This window comes from Pristiophorus japonicus, chromosome 11 (genome assembly GCF_044704955.1).
Source record: "Pristiophorus japonicus isolate sPriJap1 chromosome 11, sPriJap1.hap1, whole genome shotgun sequence".
Lineage (NCBI taxonomy): Eukaryota > Metazoa > Chordata > Chondrichthyes > Pristiophoridae > Pristiophorus > Pristiophorus japonicus.
The window spans coordinates 123,253,352-123,268,681 of NC_091987.1; the positions used below are offsets into that span (position 1 = coordinate 123,253,352).

At 42.9% G+C, this 15,330-nt stretch overlaps 1 protein-coding gene across 3 annotated transcripts in view; it reads left to right on the forward strand.

Moving 5' to 3' along the window:
* LOC139276258 (rho GTPase-activating protein 6) overlaps positions 1-15,330 on the forward strand; it is a 686,192-nt gene that overhangs the window by 66,601 nt on the left and 604,261 nt on the right. The gene's annotated exons all lie outside the window — the stretch shown is intronic.

The window sequence follows — 15,330 nt, forward strand, 5'->3', positions numbered from 1 at the left end:
TTTGCATTGATCTCCAGACACTTGGGCACAAAATCTAAACTTCAATGCAGTACCGAGGGAGGTGCCCTCATTTGGATGAGTCATTAAACAGAAGCCCTGTGAACTCTCACAGGTAGAGTTAAAAGATCCCAGGGCACTCTTTCGAAGAAGAGCAGGGGAGTTTTTCACGGTGTCCTGGCCAACATAGAATGAATCAAAGAATGATACAGCACAGAAGGAGGCCATTCGGCCCATTGTGTTTGTGCCTGTGCCGGCCCTTTGGTAGAGCTAACCAATTAGTCCCCTGGTCTGGCCCCATAGCCCTGAAAATCAGGGCTAAAGCATTCTGCGCTACAATTGGAAACTGCCTGCCCACTCCTCACTGGATTGGGCTGTGCCCTCTCACCTCAGAGGCTAGCCACCACCCCACAAACTACTGAGAACAGTAAGTCATTCTCGATTATCTGCTTCTCTCAGAACAGGCCATCACTAGTCAAGGGGGGTGATGAAGCTTGGGGGCGGAGGGGGGGGGAGGTGAAGAAAGAGGAAGAAGGGGGCAATATTATTTGCTGCTTTTTGCCTTTTTGAGTTGGACGACATTCTGTGCCTGTTAAACAACTCATCCAATGTTCATTCCATTGAAATCAATTGGATGAAAATCTGAGGAGTTCTATAATGAGCCCGCGTTCCCATCTGCCACATTACCACTCAGGTGGTCCCATTGAAAATTACCCCCATCATTTCATTGCATAGCTCTTGCATGCCATACTCTGCCTGTTTGACATAAAGCAGTCTCACAACTAAGAACAATTAAATTCAGTTGATATTATATGTATTTTATTTGCCTTCATCAGTGTACCAAATGTATTGATACACCATATATGTAGGAATAGTATTTGGGTAACTCTTGATTATCCATCAATTTCCAAAAAAAACAAAGGTGTCAGGATGAGAATGTTTTTTACACAGTGATGATCTGGAATGCACGACCTGAAAGGAAGATGGAAGCAGGTTCAATAGTAACTTTAAAAAGAGAATTGGATAAATACTTGAAAAGGAGAAATCTTTGGGTTATGGGGAAAGAGCAGGGGAATGGGACTAATTGGATAGTTCTTTCAGAAAGCCGGCACAGGCACAATAGGCCGAATGAGCTCCTTCTGTGCTGTCAGTTTCTATGATTCCAATATTCTCTGAGGATGAAGGAGGGAGGGGTTTTGGGCAGAGGGGAGGGGGTGGGGGGGGGCGATGATTCCTTCCATTATGGGGGTTCTCTGTAAAACATGGTTAACATCAGATGAGAAGGTTCGTTTGGTTAAATTAATATTTTTTGATCAGAATTAGTGTTCTCAGAATTGAAGGCTGAGCACGGATGCCATGCCATGAATCTGGGAGCCGACTGGCCGACAAGGGCTCAATGCCCCCCTCCCACTCAGTACACTAGGAACCAGACACTAACACACCACCAGTACTCCAGCAAAAAGACAGGCACATCTGTTACCAAGTTGTCAAACGAAATGCACACATTGCCCTTGTTAGACCAACACCAATTTGACACATACCCAAGCAGTAGGCGGCCAAAAAAAATGGATGCTTACCCAGCTTGCACAGTTTCCAATCACCACGGTGTTAGGAGGTAGTGTAATAACCCCTACTGGACCTCACTTATGAAATGGAATTGTTTGTAGTGAAAAAAATGTTTTCTGATACTAATGATGCCGTTAAACTCAAGTCTTACAGCAAATTGACCCATTCTGACAGATTCCAAGCTTTGTTGAGATTTGGTCCCTGTTCTGGTTGTAACTTTTGGTATAAAATATGACTAGTATTCAACCCTATTTGTCAAAACAGATCTTATCCCATTTATTGCTTGGAACAGTTTTTTTGTTTATGTGTAGCTCAAGGCTTTTTCTTGATAAAGAAGTAATTCTATCTCATCCACAGTTAAATATGCTAGAATGAGCATCGTGTAGGATCCCTTTTTCTGAACAATTTTTACTTATAGCAGGTCATGTGACTAAATGCAATAATTATTTTCATGGTAGGGCCCCTCAGTTTGACCCTGGTTTGAGCTGAATGAAACTGATGTCAGTGGTGGTTGGTTGGCTACACAGCTGGCCTTAGTGGCCCATGAAGTAGAGAGGACGAAACTGGCTAGGTTTCCCTTCCTAATTCCTCTGCCAGAAATGTCCAAGTGTGGCCATCAGGTAAGGATAGGAAGGGGCTCAGCTGCTATAACTAAATATCATGCTGATGATACACAGGTTGCCTGGTGTCAATGGAACTGTACCCAAAGTCAATGGTCAATGTTTTCACAACAGTAGAAAGTTGATGAAAAAAATGAAATAAAAATAGTCAGTCTGAGGGGCTGTTGTCATAATGAAAAGAGGAGTCCAGGGCAGCAGTGGCCCAGATATTTTTCTGGGGCCTGGAGGGGCACTCCTGCTCCTTCTGGCCCCTGAGAAATTAATTTAAAACTTAGAGCCTCTTGAACTCCATTGACAATGATGTCGTTTTGAAGTGTAGTCACTGTTGCAGTGTAGGAAACGAGGCAGCCAATTTGCACACAAGCTCCCACAAACAGCATTGAGATAGTGATCTGTTTTAGTGATGTTGGTTGAGAGCTAAGTATTGGCCAGAATGTCAGGGAGAACTCCTGTGCTCTTTTTCAAAATAGTGCTACGGGATCTTTTACATCCACCTGAGAAGGCAGATAGAGCCTCGGTTTAATATCTTATTTGAAAGACGGCACCTTCGACAGTGCAGCGCTCCTTCAATACAGAACTGAAGATCAGCCTGGATGCTCCATGTTCCATTCAAATATTCTGGATTACGTGCTTAGGTCCCTGGACTGGAACTTGACCCCACAACCTTTTGGCTCAGAGGAGAGAGTGCTACCACTGAGCCATAGAACTGTGCACAGTATTCTAGCGATCACACCAGTAAAGAACTATAAGAACTGATTTGCTTCATGCTCATGTCAGAGTGCCTGAATACCTCAGTTGAAATGATTATCTATTAACCTGTTGCTGTTTAGATGTTCTTCCAGTGCTGACAGCCCATTTTAACACTATGGTTGGCTCTTGATTGATCTGGTGCATAAAACATTCTTGTACTTAATGTATATTCCATTACATACAAACATCCCAAAAGGTCACCACATTTTGCTCGAAAATTCAACGGCAGCCTTGGCATTTAGTATTTAAACAGCTACCTGCAATTCATCACTTATATAGCTTATATTAATATAAACCATAGGTTATCATTGCACTTAGCACCTCTAAATCTTTCAGATTTAGAGTACTTCACCCTTCTATTCGAATATTCTGGTTTGCATTGAGCTCTTAGTCAACTGGATGGGTTGGTACAAACAGCACAGCTGTGTACTTTGCTATTGCTGTGAAATTGGCTGTGCTCTCCAGTGTTAACACTAATGCGATATAACTTTCCCTTGGGACTACTTTCAATGATTGAGTGCTGCTCCCTGTGACCAAGTTTCCCACCAGAGCTATAGCGAGAGTCAGGCATTTGTTACTGCATCCCTAGTTGCCCTGAGAAGGTGGTAGCGGGCTGCCTTCTGGAACTGATGATTGGCTTGCTGGCCCATTTCAGAGGGCAGTAAGAATCAGCTATGTTGGTGTGGGACTGAAATCACATATAGGCCAGGTCGGATTAGGACAACAGGTTTCATTCCTTAATGGACATTAGTGAACCAATTGGGTTTTTATCTATTCACTAGTGCATCACTTTTTGTGGGACCTTGCTATGCACAAATTGGCTGCCGTGTTTCCTACCTTACAACAGTGACGACACTTCAAGGGTATTTCATTGGCTGTAATGTGCTTTGGGACGTCCTGAAGTTGTGAAAGGAGCTATATAAATGCAAGTTTTTTCTTTTATAGGGGTGCTTGTCAGTAATCACCTGATATCTCGGTTAGAGCCAAAAGTGATATCGGGTCCTATATAAATTTCATCAGTCTCTGTAAGTCCCACATTTACCTGGTGTGCACTGTAGTTATTTACAAATTTAAAACATTTTTCAGGCAAATCCAGTAAATATTATAGGCCAGGATTCTTGTGGGAAGGCAGTCAGGGTTTACTGGCAGTGCTAAAATATTTACTGTTGCAAATATATTGCACTGACACCTGTTTAAAACATTTCAATATTTCACTGCCAAGACTGAGGTGTCATAATGTTAAAAAAAAATGGAAAAACAGAGTGAGATGCAGACAATTTTGAGGGGCAGAGAGTTCAGGATTGAGAGGCAGACAGTTTAGTATCGAACGACAGACGGTCTAGTATCAAGGGCCAGACAGTTTAGTTTCAAGTAACAGAAAATTGACTGGTGCTCGCTTCAATCCTTGCTCTGTGTTGGAGAAGTTGACCGTATTACTGCCCTTTCCAGTTATCCTGTTATTTAAAAAATAAATTCTCGGAATGTATTGCCTATCCCTAGTTGCCCTGAGAAGGTGGTGATGGGCCTTCTTCTTGAACCACCTTTGGTGGGTTTGATACAAATGAGTATCTTGCTAGGCCACCTTAGAGAGCAATTAAGTGTTAATCATATTAGTGTGGGACTGGAGTCACATATAGCCGAGACCGGGTAAGGACGGCAGGTCTCCTTCCCTAAAGGACATTAGCAAACTCGCCGGGTTTTTGCAACAATCCGACAGCTTCATGGTCACTTTCACTGTTACCAATTTTTTCAAAACTGTATTCAGATTCTCGAACCGCCATGGTGGGATTGTATGCACATTCTCTGAAAAGCTGCTGGGTTACTAGTCTAGTAACATAACCACTCCACTATCAGTATTGGAGGCATTGAGCAAATGGCCTAAGGCAGCAAATACAGGGAAATTCAGGCATTCACATTGCTATTTAGAATCATAATAATTAGAGGAAGAGCTCATTTTTAGCAGCAATTGACTAATTTTTATCTCTTTCCATATCATTATAAAGTAAATCACCTGATTGCTCTATATCTTCAGCATTGCAGCAAGTTAAATACAAGAACTTAAATGTAATTCTGGCTTTCAACAAGTATATAAATAGAACACTGATGTTAACCAGACACTGGGACGAGCCCACTGTTATGTATTTAATCCAGATGTGTTATTACTGAGATTGTACATGAATACCCAAAGAAATGATGAAAGGATAATGGGAGTGAAAGTACCCCTTTTTCAGAGGCCCGTTAGCACCTCCGGGCAAGACACTTTTCGCCTGGGGGGGGCAGCAACCGGGAAATTCCCCGTGTGCGCACTCCACTTCCTTCAAGGGGCAATAAGCCCAATTCAGCGGCCAGAACGGGACTTCTGCGCTGGGCGCAGGAGGTCCCGGCCCCAGCTGGTTACCGCCCTCAATCGGAGTGCACGGCAATTTCGCCCCCAACATTTCAACTGTGGCTCAGTTGGTAGCACTCTGAGTCATACAGTTTGTGGGTTCAAGTCCCAGCCTTTTTACTGAGGGAGTGCTGCACTATCACAGGTGCCATCTTTCAATTGTTAAATCTCAGGTGAGGGAGCCTTGTTTTAACGTTGGATCTGAAAGACTCCACATCTGACAGTGCTGCTGTTTTGTATATGTAGCTGCATTATTTTGTCTGCACTTGTCTTCGTCAAGTCCTTTGCCATAGTTCTCCCTCCAATGGCCCGGGTGCAAAGTGCTAAAACCCCCTTAAATGAGGTTCTGGGACCCAAACTCAATCTCTCTCATAGGCAGTCCCTCGGAGTCAAGGATGACTTGCTTCCACACTAATATGAGTTCTCAGGTGACTGATGAGTCCAATGTGGGACCTACATTCTCTGTCACAGGTGGGGCAGACGGTGGTTGAAGGGATGGATGGGTGGGATGCTTGGGTTGTCGTGCGCTCCTTCCACCGTTTGCTTTTGGCTTCCACTTGCTCCCGGCGAAGACACTCGAGGTGTTCGGTGCCTTCCTCCACTTTGAGCAGGCTTGGGCCAGGGATTCCCAGGTGCCGGTGGGGTTGCTGCACTTTTTCAAGGCGGCTGGGTTACCAACTGTACAAGAGAGAGGAGAACGGAGTGAAGGAGAACAACGGAGGGGTTGACTTTGCAGGAGGCACTACCCACCTAACAGGGTGTACTGACAAAGGTTCAGCTTCCTTGACCTCTCTGAAGAGCAGTGCCTCCGCAGGCTCAGATTAATATAGCAGGTGGTCACAGACATCTGCAGCCTCTTAGCAGAAGAGCTGCTCCCTGCTGGACCTGGTGACCATGCATTGCTTGTGGTCATCAAAATCAACACTGCCTTCAATTTCTTTGCCTCTGGCTCCTTCCAGTGCACCACCAGAGATATTTCGAGGGTCTCTCAATTCGCTGCACTTAAATGTATACGGCAGGTGATGGATGGGTTGTTTGCCAGGGTGTCCACTTATGCCAACTTCCCCTGCGACAATAATAGCCAGAATGAGCAAGCATTCACATTCGCCTCTCTGGCTGACATCCCACAGGTACAGGGTTCCATCGACTGCACACACGTGGCAATCTGCGGACCACCACAGCAACCAGGAGTTTTTATCAACCGCAAGAGATTTAATTCCTTCAATGTCCAGTTGCCGCGCAAACCACAAGAAGCGGTTCATGCAGGTGTGCGACAGATTCCCTGGGAGCAGCCAAGATGCTTTCATACTGCGGCGACATCCCAGATCTCTTCCTACCAGGAAACAAACTTAACGGCTGGCTGTCAGGAGACAACTCTCTTCAAACTTGGCTCATGTCACCTGTGAGGCGTACCACCAGATACATCATTGAGCACGCCATCAGAATGTTGAAGATGCGAATCAGGTGCTTAGATAGATCTGGAGGCGCCGTTGAGTACTCGGCAGTGAGGATCTCCAGAATGACAGTGGTGTGCTATGTCCTGCACAACATTATGCAGCAGAGAGGCTGACCGGCGCAGGAGGACAAAGGCGCTCATCAGACATCTTCTGAGGAGGAGAACATTGTGGAGAAGGAGGAAGACGAGGAGCAATATGAAGATGGGGCACCCATTGGCAGATCAGCCTCGTACATTGCTGCCCGGGGTGCCAGGAATGTCCTCATAGCTCAAACGTTCAGTTAGTCAGACTGGAAAAAATAACAGATTAAATCCTCCGCCATCCTCCACCTGCACACACCCGCCCCCCCCCCCCCCCCCTTTCCCACCCCTCACCATTTACACTAAACAGTCCTTCAACCACGCATCCACATTGCACACCTGCCCAATTGGTTCTGTCATGTATTCACATCCATCATGAAACAAGTGAAAGGATGAGTTGGCCCTCAGGACCCAATTATTGCAAATCATTACATTTTATGTGTCATTTATAAATACCATTGGAAACTATTTCCATGGGCAGGAGGATCGGAAATCAGAAGACACAAATTTAAGATATTTGGCTAAAGAACCAGAAGGGAGCTGAGGAGAATGTTTTTTGATGCATTGAGTTGTTCTGGAATGCAGGACCTGAAAGGGTGGTGGAAGCAGATTCAATAGTAACTTTCAAAAGGGAATTGTACTTATACTTGAAAAGGAGAAATCTTTGGGCTATAGGGAATGAGCGGGGGAGTGGGATTAATTGGATGGCTCTAACAAAGAGTTAGCACAGGCACGATGAGCTGGTGGCCTCCTTCTTTGCTCTATCATTCTATGATTAAGTTGCCGATCTGACTGTGCAGGGAATTCTGTCAAGTAGTGTGAGGCCAGCTCAAGGATCGCCACTTGATGCCACTTGCAAGTAGCTTTTCTATCCTTTCTCTCCACAACCAAAAATAAAAGGTTTGCCAAACATGTTATTTCTCTCCCTCTCTCTCTGAAGAAAACAATGACCCCTTTAAACAGTTGAGAATTTTAGAAGGGGAATTGGAACCAAATGCTATCTGCTAGGAAGGGTCGAATGAAATGACCGATATTTCTGCGCTGCTCGAGGTGTTAAATCAACCCAATAGTGTTGTTGTGGAGTATTTTGGGTGTATAATTAAAGCAAGGTTGTCTTTGCTCCAGCCTAGTTTAGCTTGTTGCTGTGGTTTTGAATCCAGACAATCTTCTGCAGATGGAAGGAAATCGAGTTTCAGGCTGACTCAACTTCAAGAGACACCAACAGTTTCCAGATACAACAGAGAGAAAAATATACACTTCCCTGCGTGTACCAAAAAATTAAAGCAATAGAGTGCAGCTGATAATTTATTTGAAAAGTTGATTTTGATAAGGAAAATCATAATCAAAACTGGAAAATCCAAGGTTTAGGTGGAAAGAATATGGATAAATAAAACATTTTAAAACTTATAGATATATATGTAATATATATTTGGAGTGTCTTGACTTTGTTTTCAAATGAATACTTTGGCTGGATTTCAGATCCTGTGGATTGTGGGGATTTGAGCCCAGTTCTAGGGTGGTTTTGTTTTACAATTACATATTTGTGGACGCTTTTATTGAGAAGCAGTGATTGTATTGAGGCTGATTTATTTGTTGTTTATGTGCACCGAGGTGACTCAATCCGTTTGATTTGAGTTAATCCATTTTTTTTGCAGCTTTACCAAGAAAAGAAATAACACGCCACCAACAAATTTCTTGAAAATGAATGTTGTTGATCTCTCTAATACTCAAGGGCTTCAGCTACTTTCAGTGTTCAAAACATAAATGGTTTTGAAATGTTTAACATCTGTCAAAATGGATATCTCGTAGATTAAGACTAGAGACTGCGACAAATCAGAAGTAGAAAAATATCTGCAAGGGCATGTAGCAATCCTCAATCAACACCGATGAACCTTCCACTGTTGTAGTGATTTAGTGCTGAAATCACAGAGTTTAAAGGTACAGGCCCTCACTTTTACCTTGTTATAGATTCCCAACGACTTTATCTCATTTTGCTGCTATTCTTGTCTTTGTTAAAAATATATTCTTGTGAAGTAGGCATCCCTGGAAAGACCCTAGTATCTGTGAAGAGCTGGTGATGGGCCTTCTTCTTGATTCACTGCAGGCCAAGTGGTGAAGGCACTCTCATCATGCTGTTAGGTCTGGTTTCATTCTTGTTATTCTTTGCACTGGTTTTGATACAACTGAGTGACTTACTGGACCACTTCAGAAGATAGTTAAGGGTCAACCCACATTGGTGTGGGACTGGAGTTACATATAGGCCAGACCGGGTAAGGACGGCAGGCTTCCTTCCCTGAAGGATATTAATGAAACAGTTGTGTTTTTATGATAATCCGACAGCTTCGTGGTCACTTTTATTGATAGCAGCTGCCAGGGTGGGATTTGAACTCATGCTCTCTGAATTGTTACTGCAGACTTCTGGATTACGAGTGCAGCAACATAACCATTACACCTAGGAGGCGGTAACCCATGAAATCTCCATGGTAAAAAAACTGCTTTGCCTTGTTCAACAGGAAGTACACTTAGGCTATTTAGACTAAACTCGTTAGAATATTCGGCAGTACATTTAAACCTGGAGGGCAATTCTTCTCCACAGTCTGTGGATTAAGAACGACCCAAGTTTGAAGTTTATTTCATTAGCCCCTCGCACCTCCAGCGGAACACACAGACTAGTGTGCTGTTTGAAAGGCTGCGGCTTATCTCTGTAGATGGTGAATTATGACGTTCTTTCACATCCTTTACAATGATCGGCAGATGATGAGATTTCCGAAGCCGACATTAATGATGAATGTCCCAGTATGGCACAGCACACAGGCTATGAGGACCCAGTACAACATGACAAGATATGAACTGCACTAGCCACTGCTCCCTATTTGCAACCATGCCATTTATGTCAGTTAACTAGGAGTTTTTAAATTGGTGAAGAGACAAATTTCAAAGGGAAATGTCAGCGGCAGACAGCTTGCATATCATGGTAATAAATTAACCACAATCTGAATTTGTCAGTACAGCAATCACAGGAAACCTGCAAAGCTTAGGAGAGAGTAATTACAATCATTAGTTTCTGCCATTTTTCTTTGTGGTAGGATTTAACCCAATATGTTCTGAGGCAGAACATGATCCAGATTTTTATAACAAAGTGTTGCTCAATTGATATTTTCAAGTGTTTCTTTCGTGGTTTTTAATGTAAACCAACATTACAAGATGCAAAATTGCAAGATGCAGTCCATGCTTTATTAAAGAGAATTATTTATTTTATTAAAAGCAAGTTGGCAACCTCTGTACATGTGTGTGTCAGTCAGTGTGTGTAGTAGTGTCTGTTCATCTACTTTGGTATCTGTAGGTTGTATGTCAGTCAGGTGCTACTCAAATTCCTCCCCCAATATTTTGTCAATGCTGAAGATGGTAACTCGTGTGTGTATATGTGCAAGCATGTGTGTCAGAGTGTGTGTGAGCTGGTGAGTACATTTGCCTGCCTGTGTGTATGTGCGAGCATTTGTGAGAGTGTGTGCCTGCCTGTGAGCATGTGTTTGCGTGCGTGTGAGTACATGTCTATGCGTGCGTGTGTGCGTGACCATGTGTGAGACTGTGTGTGAGCTGGTGAACATGTACATGTGATAGTGTGTGAGCGTTTGTGAGCGTGTGTGTTAGCCTGTGAGCTTGTGTATGCGTGTGTTTGTGAGCCTGTGAGCACGTGTCCATGCGTGTGAGTCTGTGAGCATGTGAGCCTGTGAGTGTGTGTGTGTATGCGCGCGTGAGCGAGTGTGTGTGAGACTGTGAACTTGTGTGTGCATGCATGTGTAAGCCGGTGAGTGCGTGTGAGCCTGTGAGCGCGTCTGTGCATGCGTGTGCATTTGCATGTGCATAAGCCCATAGACATGTGTCCGTGCGCATAAGTGTGTGAGCCTGTATGCATGTGTGCATGTGTGTGCGTGAGCATGTGTGATCATATTACTGGCCCAGATTACATGTAATCTGGGCCAGAGTGTGGCACAACCTTTGTATAAAACTATTTAAAAAATACAGACTTGCATTTAAGTGTCTTTTACTCAGGATGTCCCAAAGTGCTTTGCAGGCAATGAAGTACTTTCAAATTTAGTCATTTTAATGTCGGAAATGCGACAGCCAATTCACACACAGTAGGTCCCACAAACAACAAGGACATTAAGACCAGATATATTAGTGATATATTAGTGATGTTGATTGAGGGATAAATATTGGCCAGGAGTTTAGGGGTAGATTTTCAGTTTGCCGCCCGGGTGTAAAACAGGCTTTGCAAATCGGCCGCCCATTATAGATTTTACTTCCCTTGAAATCCTGCCTGAATGATCAAAAGCTGAACAATCCATTGTTGTGGACATTTTAAGGGCTAGATTTTCCCCAGCCTAGCACACGTTTTAACGTGATTTATTTTGCACTAAAAGTGCTATTTTGTTCTTAAAATGAAGTGCACAAAATTCCCCAAACCTTAAGAATGTTGTTTTAAAAATATCGACAAAAAGTGGATTGCTCTGGTGCAATGCAAAAAAAAACGCACTCCCTAAGTTTGGCCATTTAGCAAACCCGTTTTGGGGTGAAAAATAACCACACAAGAAAAGCAGGCATTGCAGCCACAGAAACGTAAGTAAGTAGGAAGACCTGCAAAAAAGGTAAGTTAAAGTTTTTATTTTTTAATTCTTTTGCAGCAATTACTTAGATAAGGGGCTTGTAAACGTTTTGTGATTTTTGATTTTTTGTTTTTTACAACTTTTTTTGTGTTTTTTCTCCTCCCAGGGCCTGTAATTTTGGCATTGATAGACCTCGGGCTAAAGTTGGCGAGATTGTGGTTTTTAATGCCAATTGTCGTGCAACACCGTTTTTTGTGGCCAAATTTACCCCCTTAATAAAATGGCAACATTTTTATTCTTATGTATTCACTAAAATGACGTTATTTATCAAATAATGGCAGGCTGGGGAATTTCTAGCCCTTAGAACGGTTTTGGCACATTGCACTAAATGAAGAATTAAATCTGTTGCCTACCTTTTTGACACTGTTTGGGAGATACAGTTGGTGTGAGTGGCCTTTGGCATCTTTCCAGTTCCTGACGAATTCTGGATTTTCAGAGCAGACATCATGAGGCACTTGAGAATCTGGATGTAGTGTTGAGTTACATTTCAGTCTGTGGATGGGATTATGATCTGAAATTAGAAGACCCCATGAAGTGATACGAACCAAAAATTTCAAACTGAACAAGGATAAAATGAAGATCAAGGAAGGAAAAGTGAAATATCTGGGCCGTCGACTCTCTGAACATGATTTAAAACCAGATCCGTGTAAGGATGAAACTGTGCTATGAAGCCTCTTCCCACTGATGAACAAGGTACGCAGACAGTTAACCAATTTATAAGCCATGATCTTTCTCTCATTAGAAATAAAAATGTGTAGCTTCATTGCCAATATATTTCACAAAAAATTCCTCAGATGGTTTTGATTTGCATGTAATCTTTGCTGCATTTACTCGTCCTGACTCAATTGTGTGAAGTCCTCCATTAACAGATGATGCAATTTTTTGGTGCTGGTATTTTGATGCTATTAATGACAAGTGTAGAAAAAGGTTAAATTGTTATATAATGCAAGGTAGAAAAAGGCAATCTTGCAGTGTGATATGTTTATAGTCTATTTGACTATTCCTAGAAGCTTGTTTTCCACACCCTGCTTAATACATTGTCTGAGTCAGAGGTGCAAACCAGTTTATTTCAGGATAGATAACCTCGGCATCCTATTTGACCAGGAGCTGAGTTTCCGACCCCATATCCTCCCCTTCACAACAACACCTTGCATTTATATAGCACTTCTAACATAGGGAAAACACCCCAAGTCGCTTCATAGGACAGTTTTAAAACAAAATTCAACTTCGAACCATAAAAGGAGATATTAAAAAGGTGACCAAAAGCCTGATCAAAGTGGTAGTTTTTATGGAGTGACTTAAAGGAGGAGAGAGATGGAGAGGTGCAGCGGTTTAAGGAGGGAATTCCAGAGCTTACGGCCTTGGCAGCTGAAGGCATGGCCACCCATGGTGGAGCGATTGAAAGCGGGGATGCGCAAGAGCCCAGCATTGGAGCAACGTAGAGATCTCGGAGGGTTGTAGAGATCTTGGAGGGTTGTAGAGATCTCGGAAGATTGTAGACATCTCGGAGAGTTGTAGAGATCTTGGAGGGTTGTAGGGCTGCAGGATGTTACAGAGATAGGGAAGGGCGAGTTGAACACAAAGATGAGGATTTTGAAATTGAGGTATTGCCGGACCGGGAGTCAACGTAGGTCAGCGAGCACAAGGGTGATGGGTGAACGGGACTTGGTGCGATTTAGGATACAAAGATTGCCAATTCCACCTTCGTCACATTTCCCGTCTCTACCCCTGCCTCAGTCCATCTGCTGCTGAAGCCCCCATTCATGTTTTTGTTTCCTACAGGCTCGACTATTCCAATGCTTTCTTGGCCGTATACTTGAGCTCATCTAAAACTGCTGCCCGTATCCTAACCATATCCTGCTGACCTACATTGGCTCCACTTCTGGCAATAGCCTTGTTTTTAAAATTCTCATCCTCGTGTTCAAATCCCTCTATAATCGCCCCTCCATGTCTCTGTAACCTCCTCCAGTCCTACAACCCTCTGATAAATTGAAGCCTTTTGACTTATAGACTAAAGGCCGGATGCACTTCAGATTAACGATGTTCATTTAAAAGACTATTACCAACCAATTATGACACTCGGAGCATACACCCTTCATTCTAAAAGGAGCCGGTTTCTGTCAGAATTGTGCTGAATCACTCTACTCAGAAATTTCACCTGGTCATAAACTGTTTAATTAACATATCCCAGAAAACACTGAGATAAAAAAAATCTTTTACAGACATGGTAGAACTTGGCCTGAAGTAAAATGGATTGAAAACAAATATTTCTGAAAGAAAAAAAAGACTTGCAGCTTTCACGACCTCAGGATGTCCCAAAGTGCTTTACAGCCAATGAAGTGTAGTCACTGTTGAAATGTAGTAAACGCAGCAACCAATTTATAAACAGCAAGATCCCACAAACAGCAATGAGATAAATGACCAGATCATCTGCTTCAGTAATGTTAGTTGAGGAATAAATAGTGGCCAGGACTGCAGAAGACCTATCAAGTAGTGGCATGGGATCTTTTACATCCACCTGAGAGGGCAGACAAGGCCTCAATTTAATATCACCTCCAAGAGTGCAGCACTCTCTCAGTACTGATACTAGAGTGTTAGCCTGGATTATGTGCTCAGGTCTCTGGAGTGCAAACTCATGACCTTCTGACTCAGCGGTGATAGTACTACCACAGAGCCAAGACTGACACCTAGTACAGGTGTACTGTTTGAAAAATTACATTTATTGGGTCAGTCATAAATATTGACCAACAGGTGGAAAGGTTCAATATTTGCGCACAGCTAAAATATATCCTTTAAATCACCCAGGTAGCAAACTCTGTTTTACAAGGGTTAATTCGACTACTTCAAATGTTAGGTTATTCAAGCACTTCTCAAATTAACTTGTGATTATCTGGTTATTAGTCCAGTCATTTTATTGTTAAGTAGCAGGGCTATCCATGTTGTAAAAATGTAAAACAGAGCTTTTAGACCAGAGCCTTAATTACAGTGAACCTGCTGCTACAGGCCAGGCACTGGAAGCTCGGTACAGTCGAATAAAAGCTTTTTAATGGATACACCCTGTGGCAAAAAAAAACTCTTTACATAAACATTCCGACTAAGAACACACTGGAGAATGAATGGGAAAATGCATTGGGAATATGTGCAAATATTCTCTTTAAATGACCATTCCCATTAACTGGTACAGACATTCGCTGTGAGAGCACCCTTTGCATATAGTGTATCTTGTACCCTATCATCGTTTCTCTAACCATAGAACACCCCCTCAGTTGGAGTTCAGTGAGCGGCGCAGTATGCATATTTCTGTTTGCATGCACAGAATTCAACTTTATTCACCTCAGCTTCTGGCGCTCTTAGAAATGTTCTTGATGCTGTACCACCATACAACGGTGGCTCTGGGTATGCTCAATCATTTTCTAATTCATTCTCGGGACGTAACCATCACTGGTAAGGCCGGCATTTATTGTCCATCACTAGTTGCCCTGAGTAGGTGGTGGAGGGTCTTCTTCTTGAATCATTGGTAGCAGTTTGATACAACTGGCTTGAATTACTCCCTGTGCCTCAGAATGGGACACAGTATGGCAGCTGTGGTCTGACCAGAACACTGAGCTTCCTCTAACTTATATTCTACATTTTCACTTATTACTTTAGTATTCTACTTGCTTTGTTGATTATGATGTTTGAACGTGTTAACCTCCTAGATCTCATTCAACTTCCCCCTTAGCTACTTTAGTATCATTCAGAGAATATGTACGTTGCCCATTTTCTCTTTATCTGCAGTGCTTGTCGGCATTGGCTCAGTTGGTAGCA